The sequence below is a fragment of the Stegodyphus dumicola genome, chromosome 10 (genome assembly GCF_044657685.1).
Source record: "Stegodyphus dumicola isolate Sdum_Otavi_A_Nest chromosome 10, ASM4465768v1".
Lineage (NCBI taxonomy): Eukaryota > Metazoa > Arthropoda > Arachnida > Araneae > Eresidae > Stegodyphus > Stegodyphus dumicola.
Window position 1 is genome coordinate 110,299,421 of NC_140777.1, and position 22,751 is coordinate 110,322,171.

Genomic DNA, 22,751 nt, shown 5'->3' on the forward strand with positions numbered 1-22,751 from the left:
TATGTTTTAATAATATGACTAAATGAGCAGTGGATATGGGGGATGAAATGTCAGCCAATTATTCAATTGCCAAAATAGCAAGAAGGTGGCCAATGGTAATTTTCTTTTCTGGACTGAATGTTGCTGTAATAAATGCTTGAATTATATTACATTCAACTGCTAATCCACCAACAAGAAACAGAAGTCTGTTTTTGAAGGACTTAGCATTACAATTAATGAAAAAAAGCATTGAACAAAGATCAGAGATTAATACTTTTCCAAGAAATTGACGTACTGCATGCAAAACAAAAGCAGAAGTTTCGATGAAGAATTAAAACGAATACATGAAATTCGAAACAACTAAGTATGAAAGATGTGTTAAATTTTTTGCCTTCGCGCCAAGGACAGAAGAACGTGAATGCAAGTTTAAAATGTGAAAACATTCTGTGCCAAGAACACGTGAACTTATTTCGTTCAAAGTGTAAAGAAATAAAATAAGCATGTATTAGAGATGCAATGAAACTTAGAGACATGATGTTTATTATTTTCATTTACCTTAATTTTAACTCTAAGATTGTTTCGGAAATTTATTTTTTGAAACCCAATTATTATTCACTTATCTATAATACACGAGAACAAAAAAAAAACAGTTTTAAAACTAAATAATGCTATTTTATTGTATTTTAAACATTGGGGTATGTGATAACCACGCGCCCACTCTAATAACTTTTCTTGGCGCGACTTCCGCCGGGTTAATAACTCTCGCTTTGTCAGTTACATTGCCAACTCTTACCTGGATAACGGTTCTCGATAGGTCGACGAGTGCTTATGTTGCTAGTACTCCTTTCGGGCTGTTACCGTTATTGGGATATTCGATGTTGCCGTAGCGCAAATTACTATTTTCGGTTATAGATCCACGAAGTAAAAATTCTGTTCTTGCTGGGATTGTGATATCATCTTGAGTTATAATGTTGTGGACAGTTTCACTCCTTCATCTTTAATCCCGAATAAGGCTATGTCCTCATAATGTAAAATGTAGTTCGTTATTTTTAAATTCTAAGGGAAAAATTGTAGTCCTTAGAAAGTCCAATCCGAGCATGCAAGGATCTGTAATCTCTGCCACATATGCCGTGTGATGGTATGCGGCACTTCCAAACGTGATGTTAACGTTTAATTTTCCATCGATGTCGATTTTATCACCGGACACCGTCTGGAGGGTAACGCTGGGTGGCGGCAGATGAGATCACATTTCATCTGACGCCAAATGCTGAGCCAAATCTTTTGAATGATGGTAACATTGGCTCCTGTGGTCGATGGTCATATTGCAAGGAACACCATTGATATGTTCCATTATATCTGTTACTGCCGCCACTCACTGCAGAAATCTGAATCGATTTGAACTGGTGCTTTTTATTATCTGGAAACCCCCGCCCCGCGAGATGGCAAGTAATTTGTTTCCATACTTCTTGATAGGCGCGGGCTTAACATCTGTGCTCTGGGGTGTTCTGCAGTTTCTTAGTATGTGCTCTTGAGCCCTGCAGATACAGCACTTTACGGTAGGTTTCGTGTCACCAATAGTCCGTCTCAATGCATTCAGTTGTCGGGTTAAATCGTCTAGACGAGCAGCCATTTGATCCTCTGGCTTTTGAAGTGGAGCAGATCTGATTGGGTGGCTGTCTCACGAATGGCTTGCTGGGCTCGAATTTCATGGCGTACACTAGAGCACGTTTCCTTTGTATCCGCCATTCGCAGAGCATTCTGCATTTATTTCAGGATTCCGGATACCGTTGATGAAATATTGCAGGGAAAAGATTTCCCTTGTTTCCTTTTGTTGTACCGGTCTTAGCTTGGGAATGTCATTCGTTCGTTTCCGCCACTATTGCAAATTGTGTCTTATACACTTGGCAACAGGTCTTCCCATCATAATTGAATAGCTTCAGGAAGGGACAAGTAGGCGTCGTTAAACATTTTACACCAGCAGAATTGCTCCCTGCCGTTGCAGCAAATTTCTTTAAGGCATCAACTTCCTTGGCCACCGAAGAAACCCCATTATCAATTTGTTGTTGAACGGCACACTCTTCCTTCTGTTTCTCCTTTGACAGAAGAAACTCTGTAACCTATTTTTTGTTCCACGGCCGAAATTCTCTCTTCTATTTGCTCTTTCGCAGAATAAACTCTTTCTTCTATTTGTTCTTTCGCAGAAGAAACTCTTTCTTCAATGTGTCCAACTTTATTTTCAACGGCGTCAATTCTGCTTTCCACAGCCTCAAATTTGTTTTGTATTACACAGGTAATTGCTCTTTTCTATTCCGTATGACTTGCTTCAATCTTTTCTTGAACAGTCTTTATTTCCCCGTTAATAGATTCCTTAAGCGCTTTCATTTCTCCTTTAATAGGTACATGACCCGCTTTTACCTCTTCTTGGCCCGCTTTCATTTCTACTTTAAATGCAGCAAAGGCTGCTATCAGCTGTTTTAACTGCTCTTCTATTGCTCTTGTGACTGTCATTAAAATCTCACTTCTGACACCAAGAAGTGTCCAAAAAAATGCTCAATCTGAACTAAGTGCTCACTAATATCATAATCAAAATCTTCACACTTTATATTAAAGAATGTGAAATATTCATCCCTGGTGTTTTGGTAGAATCAAAGATTATTTATCAAAACAAAATTCGAAAATGCACTTCCGCAACAAAATCATGAATTTGCTATCTCTTACTAAAATAAAACTAAATAAGATCTCTAACCTGAAAACACATAAATGTCAATACAAGTTGTTTCGACCACCAGAGCTCTCTGCCTGTCTGTGAGATATGATTTCGCAATGCGCAGATTGTATGCGTAGCTCGCATTTTGTTCTTGCATTCTTAAAACCGCTAATTGTAGCTCTGTCGTTTTTACTTTGTGCTGTGCTGTGTTCGAAAGTTCAAACGGACGAATAAAGGTTAATTTACAGTCCACTCGCATTGATGTATTCTTAGGTTTATTAATTTAAAGTTAAGATACCGCTTCGCTACAGTATTTGGTCGTCCTACGCCTGAGCTTCGAGAAAAACCCGCGCTTGTGAATAAGAATTCTACGTGTCCGTAATGGAGTTGATAATGCACTTTCAGTTTAGAATTCTCAAGAGTTACGCAATGGATACAGTGTACGAAGTGAGTGAAATAGTTAACGCATTTTAATTGCATTTGAGATTTCGTTATTGCTACTATTTTTGTGATTAAAGTATTAGTAAAATCGAGAATTTAGAATATTTTCAAAATGTCAGATATAGAAAAAAAAGCGAAAGAGAATTTTGAAAACACAGTTAACGAAATTCATCGAGAGAATAGATTATGATAACTTAGATAATGCTGAAGCTGAATTAATCTTAGAAAAATGTAAAATCTTTAAGGAAGATTTTAAATCTCTATGTAGAGAAATTTATATAAATTGTGATGATGATAAAATACACACTTTCGTTGAGGAAGAAGAGTCGATTTTAGAGAAAATTGAGGAGGTTCACTTAAAAATTATTCGTAAGTTAAAGATTTACGAGTTCGTAAGTGCAAATGGCGATAAACCTGTCGTACCTGAATCAATCTCTGAAAGTTTAAAGTTACCAAAATTATCTTTACCCACATTTAGCGAAAATTTAACTGAATGGATAGCATTTAAAGATTTATTTAACGCTAGTGTTCGCAAGAATCCAAATCTTTCTGGAGCTCAAAAATTACAATATTTAAAGACTTCTTTGAAAAATGATGCTTATCGCATTATTCAGTCAATTCCCATACCTGATCAAAATTTCAGTATTGCTTGGAATTTACTAGAACAGAGATTTTCTAATAAAAGAGAACAGATATTTGCTTTTATTAAAAGAATTCTTAACGTTTCACAAATACAAACGGAATCTGCATCATCAATATTTAGTAGATAACGTAAACGAAATAACTCGCTCATTGGAAATATTAGATCAAATGATAGATAATTTTAGTGATACTTTGTTGTTGTATATTATTTTGCAAAAACTTGACGTTTCGACAAAGTTGTGGTGGGAGCGTCAATTAAAAAAAGACGAAATACCAAAGTTGAGTGACTTCATAGAATTTTTGAGGAATTACGCTAGAACATTACAGGACAGTAAACCTTCAATTAGTAAAACGCATAAATCAGATAAACCAGTGTATAATATGGTTACTTCTCTGATTACTAATTCTACTTGCTTATTTTGTAAAAAAGATCATTTTTTATACAGGTGTTCTAATTTTTTAAATTTACCAGCGCAAAAACGAATAGAGTTTGTTAAGACTAATAAACTTTGTTTTAATTGCTTGTCTAATGTCCATAAAGTTAAAATGTGTAAGAGTGCAAACACCTGAAAGCATTGTTTTAAGCATCATCATAGCATTTTGCATTTAGAAAATAATTTCAAACCAAAATATGCATCTAGATTCCCTTCACCAGAAGCACAAGTGTTTGTTCCGAAATTGCAAATTAAACCAGAAAACAACTTGAGTGAGGTTTCTCCAACTGTTTGTGCAAACAACTATGAAAATAAACATTTTGGAACTCATGATAATGGTAAACGTAGTCATGTACTTTTGTGTACTGCTTTAATTAAGGTTCAAAACTCAAAAAATGAATTCATAAATTGTAGATGTTTACTAGATTCAGGTAGTGAAAAATCATTCATTCGTCGGAAAACAGCTATCAATTTAGGATTGAGCATAAAGAATTCGAAGATATTAGTGTCATGCTTAGATACTTTCAATACAACTAGTACTGGAGAAGTTGAGTTGTTGTTTACACCTCATTTTAATACTAATTACAGAATTTCAACGTCCGCTTACATAATAGACAAAATTACAGGAAACATTTCAAGTGTAACATTACCTTTGAATTTATATGAAAGTTTCGAAGATTTAACTTTAGCAGATCCTAGATTTCATGAATCGGGAGAAATTGATATTTTACTTGGAGTTAATGTATTCCTTACTTTAATCAATGGCGAGGTTATTAAAAGGGGCAAAAATCTTCCATTTGCATGTTGTTCTAAGTTGGGATGGGTAATTGCTGGAACTACACATTTTGAATTCAAAAACCGTAAGCAGGTTTCAGTCAATACGCTAAACGTAAACACGGAGGAATTAGTTAAATCATTTTGGGATTTGGAACAAATTCCCACATCGAAACTTTTAATTAAAGAGGAAAGATTGTGTAAAAATCATTTCGTGGAAAATCACGTGCGTAGTGAAAATGGTCGTTACTCAGTAAAATTGCCATTCAAGCCTAAAAGAAATGAATTAGGTAATTCCAGACCATCAGCCTTTCGCAACTTTCTTATTCGGGAACAAAAACTAATAAAAACTCCTGAAGTATATCAACAGTATAAAGACTTCATGTCCGAATATTTATCACTTGGACACATGGAAGAATTATCCGATGATAATCCAGATAAAGTAAATTTTCATTATTATATACCTCATTATCACGTGCTAAAAGAATCCAGTCTTACCACAAAACTGAGCGTCGTTTTCAATGCTAGTGCCAAAACTACATCAGGGATATCGATTAATGACACGCTAATGAATGGTCCCATGGTACAAGACGACTTATTTACTATTCTTTTGAGGTTTAGATGCTATCCCATAGCCATTACTAGCGACTTATTGAAAATGTATCGACAAGTTCAAATTCATGATAAAGATCGCGATTTCCAAAAAATGTTGTGGAGAGATGATCCATCGAAGCTGATTAAAACTTACAGGTTGTGCACAGTTACGGACGGCACTACTTCCGCTTCATACCTGGGTACTCGCGTACTCAAACAACTAACAATTGACGAAGGAGCTAAATTCCCAAAGGCAGCTGAAATAATATTACACAATTGTTATATTGATGATGTCCTATTTGGTTCAGACACAGTAGAGGACGCAGTAGAGTTAATTTCACAACTGAATGATCTTTTACAAAAAGGTGGCTTTCAAATGCATAAATGGTGAACAAATGATCGCTCGATTTTGGAAACTGCTTTGAGTGCTCGGAACTCAAATTATTCATGTACAGTAGTTGATACTAAATCAATAAAATTATTGGGTTTGGAGTGGTATCCAACGCAAGACGAGTTTACTTGTCACTGAGGAAATCTCGAAAACAGAGAGTGTTCTACTAAAAGAATAATTTTATCTTCTATTTCGGAAATCTTTGATCCACTTGGTTGGTTAGCACCTTTTATAGTTGCAGCAAAAATCTTGCTTCAAGACATATGGAAATTACAAATCTCGTGGGATGATCATTTCCCAGATGAAATCAATCAAAGATGGAAAATCTGTTGTGAAGATATCGCAAATCTTAAATGCATTCATATTCCTAGGAGAGTATTATTGCCCAAATCTACAAATGTAGAACTGCATTGTTTCTGTGACGCATCTGAGAAAGCTTACGCCGCAGTGATTTATTTAAAGTCTTCAAACAATTCTTCAATTTCGGTGCAGCTACTAACATCAAAAACTCGCGTAGCTCCCCTGAAAGTAATCTCTATTCCTCGTTTAGAACTCTGCTCTGCAGTTCTATTAGTGCATTTGGTTCAAGCTGTGCAGAATTCATTGCAAATTCATTGCAAATTCATGTTGACGATATTTACGCATGGAGTGATTCAATGATAGTTTTGTCCTGGATACAATCAGAACCAACACGCTGGCAAACCTTCGTAGCCAATCGCGTTTCAGAAATTCAATCAGTCTTACCTTCATCGCACTGGAATCACATAAAAGGAAAGGAGAATCCAGCTGATTGCGCATCAAGAGGTCTTTTGCCTTCAGAACTTTCTACTCATGACTTGTGGTGGCCAGGTCCTCAGTGGCTTAATTCAAATAATATTCCGTTCTCTATCAACTTACCGTTTTCAGAAGAGTCTGTAAGGGAACAACGTAAAAATATTTCTTGTTCAATTGGAACAGTCGCTTCGCAAATTCCAGTCCTTAATGAAGTTTCATCATTCTTGAAACTTAAAAGAATCATCTCATGGTGTTTTCGGTTTGCGAATAATTCAGCTAAATCTACCGCAACAAGGATTAAGGGTTACCTTAAAACCGAAGAATTGCAATACGCTAGAAATGCAATTGTTAGAGTAGTTCAAAGGGATGAGTTTTTTAATGATCTTCTGAAAAAGAATCAACCCTTAAACTCAAATATTAAGATCCTTTCTTTGAACCCCTTTATCGATAAGAATGGACTTATACGCGTTGGAGGTAAGACAATCCAACATCGCGCACGACAGAAAATATCCTATTTTGTTGCCCAAGAAACATCACATAACACGGATTATAGTGAATCATTTTCATAAATCCCATCTTCATGCTGGCCCCCTGCTATTGCTATCAGTAATTAGAAAAGAATATTGGATAATCCAAGATAGGTCAGTTGTAAGACAACAGATTTGGAAATGTGTGAAATGTCATCGTGTTCGAGCTAAAACATCTACCCAGATAATGTCTGATTTACCATCGTCTAGAGTCGTTCCGTCAAAGGTTTTCTCCAAAGTTGGAATTGACTACGCCGGGCCATTTCAAGTGAAGCCCAGGCAAGGTCGAGGAGTAAAACCAATGAAATGCTACATTTGTGTATTCGTGTGTTTTACTACAAGAGCTATACATAATGAATTAGTAGGTAATCTTACATATTCATTTATTGCCGCTTTGAAGCGCTTTGTATCTCGAAGAGGAAAACCAATAGAAGTGCATAGCGATTGTGACACAAATTTTATTGCTGCAGATAAGGAATTGAAAAGAGTAATAAACTCCTTGAATGAAAATGAATTGGTTAATAAGTATTGCTTTACTGAAGGTATTAAGTGGATATTTAATCCTCCCGCAGCGCCACATTTTGGAGGATTATGGGAAGCTGCAGTTAAATCTACAAAGTTACATATACCATAGGTGAACAACTTCTAACGCAAGAATTTACGACATTGCTAGCTCAAATTGAAGCTTGTTTAAATTCGCGACCGTTGTGTCCACTGTCTGAAGATCCATCAGAATTTTCTGCACTTACGCCAGGCCATTTTTTAATTGGTACCCCGCTAACTGCCTTACCAGAAGAAAGTTTACACGATCAAAAAATTCCTATATTGCAACGTTGGAAGCTTGTTGAGAAAATGTTTCAAAGCTTTTGGAAAAGATGGTCCAATGAATACATTTCTAATTTGCAACGACGTTCAAAATGGTTGAAAGTGCAACCTAATTTAAAGGTAAATGATTTAGTTATCATAAAGGAAGACAATTTACCCCCGCTACGATGGAAATTAGGAAAAGTGATGGAAGTTCTTCCTAGCTCAGATAATATTGTGCGTATCGTGAAGATCAAAACTGCTAACGGAGTTTTCAAAAGGCCAATTCACAAACTTAGTGTTTTGCCTATCAATGATTAAGTTTTTTTTTTCCTAAAGCATTATAACATTGTACTTTACTTTAATTATAAGTTCCTGAATTGTATCAAGACTTCTGTGCATCTGTTTAGAGAACAATTTAGTTTCATTTCATAATTTCATATTATGTTTTCTTGTGAATATTTTAATGATACATTTTTGCATAATTTAATATTGTTATGATAATTTCATTTTGTAAAAGCTATTTAGTTTGAAACGATGTTTCAACGCCGGGCGGAATGTTTAGGCCACCAGAGCTCTCTGCCTGTCTGTGAGATATTATTTCGCAATGCGCAGATTGTATGCGCAGCTCACATTTTGTTCTTGCATTCTGAAAACCGCTAATTGTAACTCTGTCGTTTTTACTTTGTGTTGTGCTGTGTTCGAAAGTTCAAACTCCCGAATAAAGGTTAATTTACAGTCCACTCGCATTGATGTATTCTTAGGTTTATTAATTTAAAGTTAAGATACCGCTTCGCTACACAAGTCTAGAAATAACATAAACCCAATGCCTTTAAAAGACAACACATAATTCTTCAAGACACCAGAGAAGGATAAATCTTAATCTTTAGAGGTTTACTCATCAATTCATATAAATTAAGTTCGCTGATCGTATAGTCACAATTCTTAAAACTGACTTTCTACTACCCAGGTTCGAATTGAAGTAAAACCATAAGAAACACATGAGTGACCTAGGGTAGACCACAATTCAAACTTGAAAGAAATATACAATAATAAAATCAATAAACACACCTATTAAATATTCCAAATATTACAATTTAAGATAGCTGGCCAAACTACCCCTACAATATATAATCGTAAAATTTACTCATTATTTCAATCTCATGGTTAACATTATTCACGTCTTACAAAATCAGAGTGAAACACGTCATATTAATCCATTAAACATGTACTCGAAAATTTAAACTCGTGACAATTAAACATTAAAAAAGATAACTAACACTTTCTCAACTATTAATTGATTGATTAAAATATTCGAATTTTAATCAAATAAAAATGTCAACTGAAGCTTTACAATTTAACACTTCCAAATCCTAAAATTTACTTATTAAAATACAAGGCAAAAATGAAAATAACAAAAATTTCACTCACTGTTGGATCATCCCTCTCTAAAACCCAAAATCTTAATTTGATACTTAATTAGTTGACATAACCACATTCAATCTGGCAATTGTTCGAGACAGTCACGGTTTGCTATTTCATCGCTGTCCAAAACAAGTCTGAAGACTGTTGCAGTCAAAAACACTGTTCAGTCGATACGTAATATTTGAAAAAACCACAGTCTGATGAAGATTCGAGACGCTCAGGTTGGCAAACAGATAACTGGAGACAGCAGACCACGGCAGACATCAGGAGATGAAAACTTCCCTCTTTCATAATTTTCAAAGTAAACTAGAACTTAGCGCGAGCAATTCGCACTCAACTCTTCCACAAGCGGTAATCGCCAAAGACATGATTTTCAAACAAAAGTCGCCAGTCAGGGAAAACGCTGGACCTAGCCCCAAATCTTCCTTCAATTTTGGCCAAAGGGACCCCGCGACGAGCTTGGACCGGTCCACGCAGCCAGTACCTCGAACATAAACAATATTAACCGTAACCGCGGTCGCCCACGGGGGGTCGCCGTGCTACGCTTCTCTCAAAAGTCGATCGAAACTGGACCAAAGCTCACAAAATATTTTTCCTCCTACCGTGCAACGGCTAGCTCGGTTGGATCTCACAATGTAAACGCCTCAAATTCACTATTGGCTCCAACAATACTAAAATTAAAAATTATCAAATCTTAAACAAAACTTGCCCCCTCTAGCCAATTAGAACAGAAGTAATAAATAGCCTCTAGAATTCGAAGAAATTCAGAACTCTCTACAGGATGACAGACCCTTTCTTTGCCACGCAACAGAAAAATGTTTTCAATCGTAATTCAGTTAAACTTGCGACATCCGCAAGAATAAATACGTCACCCACTTCTCTACTTCAGAAAAAGACGAAATACTTTCTCTCTTCCACACCCTAAACACGTGGCCAACCTCGCGAAAAATAAGGGGCAAAATACAGCTAGGCAGTCCGACCCCCTGTCTCCCCACCAGAAGCCGAGTCGTGAGGAAGGGAAATACACCCGCTCCCTTTTAACTGTAACACATTTTCAGCGAAACTTAAAAGAGCTTACCGGAATTGAACGAAATGTTTAAAGAATACTAAATATTCTACATTAATTCTTAAATACGAACATTACAAATTCATAGTTTACAGGAAAAAGTATAATTACTAAGAATACCTTATGCACAGTAAAATAATACGTAATAATTGTACACTACAAAATAATACATAACAAAGCTTATCCGATCTCACCGCGAATTCATTACATTCAACAAAAGGAACTAAGTAAACAACAACTGAATTGAGATATTTTCCTCCAGTTTTTATGAGCTTTTTAATCACGAACCTTAACATTCTGGTATTTTTACCATTTTTCTGGATAGCAAAAGAGTACAGTTACGAGCTATATATTTATTAAAATGTTAAATGCACGTGCTCCCGTGTTTTAATTTATCCGGCGTAGCTTTCTGTTCAAATAAGTCTCGTGCTACATTGCACGGGAATATAAAACAATTTTAATTACAAATTCTACTAAAAATAATTAAATAAATACACAATCCGTAACAATCAGTTATTTGAAATTCATGGCTTTAAACACTGTTATAATTTCTATTGAATAACGTATTTTTGAGAAAAGAAGTAAATATTTATTTTAATGCAAAGGCAATAATATACAGTTTATGTAAGTAAAATATTTTAATCATGCAATAATTTTTAATATGAAAATAATAAGTGAGCGTTTAAACTTTTTTCACTGTAAGACGGTTGTTTTAAACCTTATAGTAAATTTTAAACGTTATAGTAAAGTAAGGAACTCTTCTTTCCAACAATATATTAGAGTAAATACATGCGATTTTTTTTAATGTAATGATAATAATGTACAATATCTATTATTTAATTTACTAAATAGACAGTGAACTGTCCAAAGAGCTGAGAGATGTGGTCGTATAAATGAATCGTACAACGTCATCGTATAAATGAAAAGGAACAAGAGAACTGTTTTGGACTGTGCCTATTCACACATAATAAACATATTGCATCTTTCTTGTTAACAACAACTAAAAATGGAGAAGCATTCCACATTAAACTGAATTTGCGCGAAGGTTACATTAACAACAATATACCGCACCATTCACACTATTTTATAACACAATTTTTATTTTAATGCTGGAAAAAATTGAAGCATTTGTTATTTCAATGGAATGTTTCGGGGACAATCTTAAAGATTTCAGAGAATGAATACTGCATTTTATTATATTTGCAGCTCTTTCTCAGTTTCTTTCAAATAATTGTGAACTTCCAAAAACAATGCATAAAGCTACAACCAGCTGTGCAATATAAAGAAAAAATTATTTATTTACGTGGGATCTTATGCATCGTACCTAAATAATTTTTTTCAGGCCTTCGCAGGCGTTAGAAGTCTAAATTTTTGCGATAAGATTTTATTTCATAAGAATAATCAAAAATCGAAAATAAGAAAAAATTATATTGAATATTTTGAACAAATGTTTTTGCAGTTATTACTACTCCTATCAGAATAGGTGCACATCATTTAGAGGATAAATTTAATATTTTTCTTAAAATGTTTACGCTCCAGTGTTTCGTAGTACCGTGTTTTCTTGTGTACTTTAGTCGTTTTTTTCACAAATTTTATTATTCCTAAAATAGAGAAGGGGAAATTACGCAAATAATTTAATTTTCTGAGGAAGCTGTAGCCGTTATAGTGAGAGAATGTTATGTTCGTGTTCAACTTTGCTGTCATGCGTTGGTTAATGTATTGGATTAGTTTTAGAATCAACAGTTAGAAGGGAAAGGTTTGGCATGACCTTAGCATATATTTTGTGAGAGTTTGTTAGTAAGATGAAAATAGTCACTACGTGGACGAATTCATTTTAAAATTTAGAGGAGCTCGTTTTCTAAACGCATTGAGGATGGGGGAAATTGTGCAAGTATTTTAAAACTTTTCAGAACCTGTTGCTAAAATGCTAGGGGAAAAGAACGTGAAAAAATGAGTAAACATTATCTGGACTAAAAAGGAATACTTCTTCATCATATGTATTATAATGTTTTGATGAGGCCTTGGCATATTTTTGATAGACGTGTAGAGCTTCCTTGATTGATGGCATGTAGTAAAGAATGTTTTCTATATTTTTATTAAGAGGTCCATATAACCAAAAATGACCTAGTCTAAAGCATGTTCTCTTATTATCTACTATTTCACTTGCAAAATAGGATTACAACCAGATTTTCAGGTTATTTGTTTCATTATTTTGAAACAGCTGGAATATGAAAAATAAAACGAAGTGTCAGATTTTCAAAAAATAATTTTATCTCAGAAGATCAGATTTAGGAATCTTGATTGCTCGCTAGGACTCAATGATTTTTCATTTACGGAAAATGAAAAGAAAGATTTTTTTGTTATCAAATGAAAACGTTTGAAAGGTAGTCAATATTTACTTTCAAAATGAGAGTGATAAAATGCAATTTTCCTTTATAATATTACATAAAAACGCGAAAGCATAGAAAAGCTATATTTCTGAATTATGAAGTACATTATCCACAGAACATCAGATCTCCCCAGCTTTTCTCTTTTTGCACCACTTAATGAAAAATTGATTTTCCTTTCCACGGGAATTTTGACAGCCAATCATTTTGAAGGCGAAGGCAAAATAAAAATATATCATATCTTATGATTTTTCTTTATGTATCTCGTTATTTTTAATTTTGCAGATTACAGGAAGCATCTTAAAGTAATCAATCAGAGCAAGGTCTGATCATGTTTCATTGAACATAATTCTTTTGTAAGGGTTAAACGCGGTCAAATTTGACGCTGTATTTGTTTTTTATTAATAATAAAAGAGCCTTTAAAAATCACCAGCTGTGTTTTTGATACTTAATATTTTATAAATGCAGCACGAAATTTAAGCGATGTTTTGCAGTGTAAGTGTATGTGCGATTTTTATTAAAATTAACAAGCTATCTATTGAAAAATCATGAATTAATAATACTTTTTTGTACTATATAGGGTTTAAAAGAAGCGTTTCGGACTTCAAAAGAAAATATCAAGTAACAAAACAGAGCAAGGTATATATATATACACTCACGTTTGTGAAAATTGCAACACCATGAAGGACTTACGCGAGTGAGCTGAAATTTTCAGGAAATGCAAAGTAGCGCATGATATGCAAATGATTAGAATTGCAAATCCGTAGCGCATGCGTATGCTGAGCAGCGCCCTCTGAACGACTGATGGATCCGAATAAATAGACGGCTGTAGCGAGGCGTGTATGGTTATCGGTGGTTATCTGCTAGTGGTAAACGTTAACTCAATCTGTACTTATGCCTCGTCGACGAAAGAGAGCGAGATTTGAACAACTTACAGAGTTTGAACGAGGGAGAATCATCGGCCTTCGTGAAGCTGGATTGTCGTATCGTGCAGTAGCCTCTCGTGTGCAGCGTAACAGCAGCACAGTGATGCGCGTTTGGAAGCAGTGGACGGACGAGTGTCGGACAACTCGGAAATCCGGGAGTGGACCCCGAAAAGTGACGTCAGCTCGCGATGATAGACACCTGGTCCGCATGGCGCGGACGGACCGTACAGCTTCCTCTAGACAATTGGCAGCACTGTGGTCAATAGCTACAGGTGTTTCATTGTGTGCTTCATCAATTCGTAGACGTCTGCTGCAGTATGGACTGCGCGCACGGACTCCTTTATACAGGATCCCCCTAACGCACGACCATCGCCGCCTGCGGCTACAATGGGCCAATCAGCATAGAGACTGGCGTGCTGATTGGCAGCATGTCGTGTTTTCTGACGAATCCCGCTTTAATTTGTGGTACCATGATGGCCGCATTCGTGTCAGACGCTATGCCGGTGAACGCCACCTTCCGGAGTGCATTATCGAACGCCACAGTGGACGAACACCGGAGTTATGGTCTGGGGCGCCATAGCATATCATAGACGATCTCAATTGCTACGAATTGTGGGCAATCTGAACAGCAACCGGTATATCCGTGAAGTTCTACAGCCCGAAGCTGTTCCCTTCCTTCAAAGCTTGCCAGGCGCTGTATTTCAACAGGACAATGCCCGCTCTCATACTGCTCGGATTGTTAAATCCTTCTTTGCAGCGCAGCAGGTACAGCTTCTTCCTTGGCCTGTGTGTTCCCCGGATATGTCGCCAATTGAACATGTGTGGGATGTCATTGGTCGGCGTCTTGCTCGTGATCCTCGTCCTGTTGCGTCTGCAGACGAACTTTGGGTACGCGTACAAACGATATGGAATGCTCTTCCTCAGTCAGACATTCAAACTTTGTTTGACTCCATGCCACGTCGTGTAGCAGCACTTATTGCGGCGCGTGGTGGCCACACAAAATACTGATTCTGATCTCTTGTTCTTGTTTGTTAGCTTTGAACATTTAATCATTTATTTGTACCACTACCACTCAACTGTGTATTAAATTGCATTCAATTATGACGATTCCTTCTTGGTGTTGCAATTTTCACAAACGTGAGTGTATGTGAAAGAAGTTATTAACGAATTACTAACTTCATTTGGCAATAGCTCTTTTCATCATTCCTGATTTTATTTTGGCTATGTGCCCTTCCTAGAATTTGTACTGCGTCACTTACGCAGTACAAATGAATCTGCGTAATCTTCTGGAATGATCTGCAATACTATAGAACTTTTATCCAATTACCATTCAAAACGGAAACAAAGGAACGGAGTTTATAAATATCCTAGCTGCTAAATGCGCATTTGCTTTTCTTCCCTGCTCTTACTTTACAAGCCCATAATTAATAGCTTTGCTGCCTTCATATGTTGTTTAAAGATGTAATACACGTGTATAAAATTGTCTGGCATTATAACACTCATAGTATTGTAAAAATCAAGAATAGATGTCCTAAGAAATTAATGACGATGATTCGTAACAAGAATGTCGAGAAATAAATTATGTATTGAACTCGGCGCGTTTGTCTGCAAGTTCATAATTCCATCTACGCAACAGTTTCAAGCTACCTTTTAACATAGAGTTTTCGACAGATAAATCGTTACATATAAAATCCAGATTTTACATTTAATTTTTATGTAATACAATGTATTCTACATTGATTAATAATGATTACTGTATTAAAAGTTGACGTTGGTTTCAATAAGGAAAAGAGACCTAGTTTTCATAATTCGTTTACTTGCAAAACGACATTACTTGGTTACATTACTGGTGTCGGTGATTTGGGATACATATTTAATGAATGGTAGTGCACCCGAATTCGTGATAGGTCAGCCGTTCAGATGATATTTGTGAATTAAAATTGAAACGGTTTTGCATGGGCATGTAGGGCTATTTTCAGCGCAGAGCAGCTGAAATTGTTGCGTAATTACGCAAACTGGAGTAGGAGGAAATGTATCTATGCTACCGAATGCTTAAGTGTTCAATACATTTGATACTTTCCCAAAAGTATAGCATTGAAGTGTGCGCAGTTCACAAAATATAGCCTTTATTAGTAGAATGGAAAAGCACGAACAATAAATGAATTAAATGTTTTCAAACTCAGATTACAGACGGAAAGAATGAATGTACTGTCTGAATGCACCTTGTCATATTTTTTTTAACAAAATTATTTTTTTTAACAAAACAAAATATTTTAAATAAATTTTAAATTTCGCTTCCTTAATACTTAATTAATGTATTAAGGAATTATTAAAGGCTTACATAAATAATATTAATAATAATATCGCAAAGGGAAACTATTCAAATTTAAGTTTATTCAATATTTGAAACTTAAATTTAAATTTAGAATATCTTGTAAGTTTGGTACCTGCAAGACATTTTATTGGCTACACTTTGTAATTCAAATGTATTGAAAGCTTATAAGGTATTTTCTTCCACTTTCGAGGATGCCTTCGTGGTGTAACGGCAAATTCGAAAATTTTGAAGAATAGTTCTCTGCATGCTTTGGTTGTAATACATTCCTCGCAAGTCGATACACTGGAGCGCGGTGTAATTTTATTTGTATCTGTAGCCGTATCTTCTACATCCTCAAAATATTTCCGAATTGCTATTGCGTAACGGCCTGATTTTACATACCAATCATAAGTGCAATCTGAATGGATTGTTTTGGTGTGCAAAAAACATATTCGCTCTCCTTAATGACATATGAATCTTCACAGTTTCAACCGATGATATTATCATTCTTAACATGACATTGTAATGGTAATATACATTGTCAGCTAATTTTTATATGGAAGATTTGGGGGACAAAAATTAAATTTTCGGGCTTAACCGTATTTCCCCATTTTTGTTATTTTGGCACTCTATAAAGCAATTTTCCTTTTCCTGACTAAACACTGTATTTTCGTTAGAAATATTTGTTCTTTCAAGGGTTGAATTACTATCAAAATTGTTGAATACATTTTTATCATTAATGGCTCCAAACTCAAACACTTTTTTCATCAACAAGACACAACAATCTGATGAGCACCTCACCCCGTGAACCAAAGTTTTGACAAAGGTGAAAAGAAAAAGTTAGCATTTAAGATTAATTTAAAGCTAGCGTTGGCAGACGGCAAAAATACGTATATTATTCACGTCAGGGTGCTCTGGAAAACAAGCAAACGAAGCTATGAAAATATTGCATCACATAAACACCAAGTCTCTGAAAATGAGAAGCTATATATTAAGATAACAACACCAACAATCACGACAGAACCCTGTTATCAAAGGTCTGCTAAATAAAAGGGTGAAATATAGCAAACATTATGTTTGTCTTGAGCTGGGTCCAGTGCTTGATTCCGACAATGAATATCAGTATCCAACGATCGTACATTGGGTGAAAATATTTTGTCTTTCATTTTTTTTTTTTTTTTTTTTTACTGGACTGTAGTGGGAATGAAAATGAAAGCTGTGAAAATGAAAGCTGTGAAATCCGAAAATGGGAATAGAAAAGTGCATTTTGAAGATGATTCGCGTTGAGGTCGACGAAGCATAAGACTACATTAAGGCAAACTCTGTGTAACAAATCAGGGATATACTTTCTCAATCACAGAACATTATTTTAATGTTAAAAATATGATGTGGATACCCTATGGTTTTCTTATATGGACTATTAAATTATTTAAATCAGGTTTTTGTATCTCATCGATAAAATTAAATAATATATAAATTTGAACGTAGAACTATTAGTCACATACCTTTTGCTGCACTTCATTTAAACGTATTTCATTGATTTATTCTAAACTAGGGAAGTACCCGATGCCAGTTAAGTTAGATTGAAAGTAATATATCTAACAACAGAATGAAGGATACCGTTGTAATCTGTCTCTAATAACGATGTGAAAAGTACGACTCATAGTCATACATTTTTCAGTCTGATATAGTATGGAACCTACATAAAAAGTTTTGATAGAAAAATAAACTAATTCTCTCTCATTATATCAGCAACAACGGCACGCAGTTTTTAACCATTTTGATCTGTTTTATCAAGTAGTCGTAAAAGCTCAAGTTCCATCCAGTGTTTCACCTATATTCAATTTTAGTCGATAAAATGTGGCAAAAAAATTATCATAATTGATCAGAAATCAGAAATGCGAACAAACAAACACGCAAACAGTTATTCTTCTGTATATATACAGACAGACAGATAGATAGATAGATTTTTTAAAAATTACAACTTTTGATTAACAAACTCTACGATTTGAAAGCCAGCAACACTTTTCGAAATAAAGCATCTCCAATGAGCGAGACTGTTTGTTGCCATTCGGAAAAATGGGTGCAAATATTAGTGTTTTCAGAGTTTTTAATTAATATCTCCACTGATTCATACGAAAATGGCAATAGCCGAAATGGTGTCCCGCGAATTTTTGGAATCGGGATTAATGTTTGGCAATGGTACTTTTATTTAATTGTAATTTTTTTTATAAATTCCAAGATTTGAAAGCGAGCAGTGGCAACACTTCTCGAAGTAAAGCAGATTTTTATCTCCGGCACGCGAGACTGTTGCCACTCGAAAGAAATGAAGGCGAAAATTAGCGTTTTCAGTGTTTTTAATTAATATCTCTGATTTTTAGCAATTTGCTTTTTGAAAAAAGGTGGACGTCGTCCTTTCCCAGGACCCAAAAAAGAATTGTAGAAAGTTTGGTGGCGATAGTTATAGAAGTGACTGAGTTAAATGCGAACAAACAAACACACAGACATTCTTCTTTGTATATATAGATAGATAGATCAATAAATAGATTTCTTAAAACAAGATAAGAGCGTTATCAGAAACTGAAAATTTTGAAATTATATATTCCGATCAATTTTTGTCGTACAAAAATCAAACTATCACATATTTTTTTTCATAACAAGTCTAAAACGTTTCCATATATAAGTATAGGAACCGGCAGTTCGCGTTAGAAATTTTATATTTCATTATTTATACAAAATTACATTTTTTAAAATTTGATATTGCCAAAGCCTGAATATTTTTGTCAGTCATTTGCTGTTATTGGAAACATATGACTACGATCAACAACTGCGAAACAAATAGAGACCGGATAAAGACTTTTAAGCGAGGTAAGGGAGTAGATGTATATAAATATAAATAAAATCGTCCAAATGGATTCGGGAGCTGCCTAAATGAATATTTCCGTTGAAAAATTATAACCGAAATTCTTTGCTTTAACACTATTTCCATGTACAAAAGTACAAGAAAATAAACATATGAATACTATATTTAATTCAAATTATTCAAAATTTCTCTGTGATATGATATACTAACAACAGAAAAATATTACAAATACTCGATAAAATATACAGATGATATATATAAAAGTTTCATTCTGGGTATATTATTGTTACGGTGAAACACCGAAATCTGGAGAATGTCGACTTTCACCGGTGAATGTCAACATTCACATAGTCGCTTGGTGTATGTAGGAAATATTTTCCAAATACTCTTATTTCGGACTTACACCGGTAAATGTCGACATTCACCATGTACTAATGGTTAATATTGAACATATAATAATATTATATTTTTTTCTCCGTAATTCAGTTACGAAAAAACGCAACTGAGACTTAAAATAAGAATATAAGAACTTAAAACACACAGTACATTCAAAATGAGAAAGGAAAATAACAAAAGTTAAAAACTTACTAAATTATGTGATTCAAATCTTATTTATTGCAAAAACTTAAACTATTATGACACTTTGAATTGCACAAGAGGGCCTTGCTCCTACAACTGCATTTATTCGTGGAACACTTCCTTTTGCAGTAAAAGCGTGCACATATACTCCTCTCTTTTTGACATACACCAGAGCACATCTGTGATTGACGATATACATCGGTGAAGGTCCGAATGTACAATTCGATCTTTCACCAACGTATTTGGTGAATGTTGACATTCTCCGGCGAAAGTCGACATTCTCCAATTGGTCTTTCACGATAACATTATTATATGGCAGAACGGGTTCGTTATATTTATATAACACTTAGCCTCATAGCATGCACTTCACTGCATTTCATGCACTTCCCCTTAATCATAAATACTATCAATTTTCGGCTGAAAAAGCTACCATACAGGACAGGCACCTCTTTCAAGTCGGCAAACCTCAAGTATTTTACTGTTGTAAATTTTTAATGACTTTTTGCCCATTTGACATAAGCTGATCATAAGGTAAAAACCAGCACAGACAAGTTGTTCGTATCGAATAGAAAATTTATCTTGCTGTCGATGTAAGAGATAAATATTAACAGAAGTTTTACTTTGGTTTTCATTGTATTTATAATATCGATTATCCTTCAAAATATAATTGGAATTCAGCTAATTAATTATAAATACTACAAGAAACATGAAATATAGGTATAATTTATAACAAGAAATATAAGTAGTTTTACATCATTTAAATAGGAAAATGTAAAATGTTTTATATCAACTTTTTTACATCTTTAACGCAATAATTCATTTAAGGACTGTTTATAAAGTTTCTAGAAATCATTTAACCGATGCCATGCTCTTAATCTTAATACTCCGACTGCATTCCTCATTCACTAGAAGAAAACATGCAAGTGTAAAATTTATGCAAAAAAGCAACCTTAGTTTAGCGCAGACATTTTCAGGAGTTTAAAAAAAAATCTTTTTCTAAGGAGTAGGGAAAAAAACCTGCAGAGTAAGTTTGCTCCTGAAGAAGAGAAACATGAGTTTGGTTATCATCAAAATTGATATTCAAAATCCAAGCCAAACTAAATTTCCTTTTTTGGCTAATATTAAATCCTGATTAAAACAGAAAAACAATCCGTTTGGTGGTAGTACGATATTTTCTGAATCTTGGCGATATTTTTCTGTCACTTTGCAAATTTAATAACTTATTCTGACCTATTTGGCTTATTTACTTTACTTAAGCTAACATTCGACGATACTTTGACAATATTAACCGAACTGTTGATAATAAGCAATGTATGATTTTCCATGTTTCGTATCCAAACGGGCGGCACTTCGCCAATTCGATAACAGTATTCGAATGACAACTTAACCACGATCACATTAAGCGGCATCTATTGTAATGTGAAAATCACATAATTATTATTATGAACAGCTATAATCAGTCTTTAATGTCAAATAACAACTGAAATTCCAATTCCTAAAAGAGTTATGCTTTATCACTTATTTCAATTATGCAACATAATTTCTTCCTTTTCGATAACGAAGACCAGTAAATAAAATAAATAAATAAACAAAAATCTGTGAGCTTTCAGATTTTATATTATGCCCAAAGGGGTAACGTTTTGTGTGTTACCTTTATTTATTTATTATCACGTTCTTCGCCTCGTTTAACCATAAAACTCAGTTCAACAGCATTATCGCAAAATAATTTTAAAATGAGCAAATCTTTGGATTTTCCGATACACAGTCTCGCGCGCTCATGTTTTGTGAAACAATTTAAAAGTGATTCGCTGTTTCCAGTGAATCAACGCAAAATTTCGAAATTAAATTAATAGCCCTTCTGGAGAAATTACCCCTTTAGGCTAAAAAGATTCTACTCAGATTCTTCCAATATTAAAATCCGATATGGATCCTCCACGCTACACATGATGTATATTTACACCTATAATTAAAGTTTTGTTTAATTTTTGCTATAAAGCTTAAAATTTTCTCTGTTTCAGATATTAGAGAACTGAGAATATATTCTAAAAATATACATGAAAATAATTCTTGAAATTGTGCATGCGTTCGTAATGCGAAATTATAAAATAATGTTCACATACAATGCCGAATTATGAAAAAAACCGGATGTACGTTTTATAAAGAACACCAAATTTATGTTTATGCGTGTACGATTTCCAAATCGTATACATCATTTAGTAAATGTATTTAAACTTGACTGAAACAGCCATAAACATTTACTGAAGAAAGTATAAATATTTGAATTAATGAAAAAGAAAAAGAAAGGAAAAGAGTATAAATATTTATTCTAGCCTAGAAACACTGTAAGATTCGGATTCTCTAATAAATAAAATAAGCAAATGCATTAAACTCGCTACCATAATGAACCGTATGGAAAAGAGAATGGAAGAATTAAAAAGTAGAGAATAAATTCAAATTTAAAGTTGAACATACATTTCGGCACTTGGAGGTAAGATTAAAGAAATTTAAGCAGTAAAAAAACTGAATGCTTTCAGATTTTATATTACTCCAAAAGTGGCGTTTTTTTAACGTTTTGTGTGTTACCTTTATTTATTAAGCATCCTGTTCATCATGCACTTAAACGATCAAATACAATTCAATTGCAATATAGCAAAATATTGAAAAGAGCATACCTCTAGAATTTCAGATACACAGTCTCGGACGCTGGAAATAATTTTTTCGTAAAGTGGTGCCATTGCTCGCTTGGAAATCGGTGAGTTTCTTAATTAAAAACTCATACATGCTTTACAAAATATGAAATAGATAGTAAACTAAATTCCAAATTCCAAATTTGGGCTTCTAGATGCTCATATTCAGGTGGAGACGTACGTTATTCAATAGTTGATGTCTCTAGGTACCGTTGTGTTAACACAATGCGAGAAACATAAATACATTAATGCAGATTTTTCATTATTTAATTTCTTTGAATATAATACAAACGATAATATTTGCTGGGAGAATTTAAAAAGTGATTCGCCGTTTATAGTGAATCAACGCAAAATGCCAAAATGGAATTAACAACGCTTCTGGGAAAATTGACCCTGCCCAGAAATTGGGCTGATAAATAGTATCAAATTCAATTAAA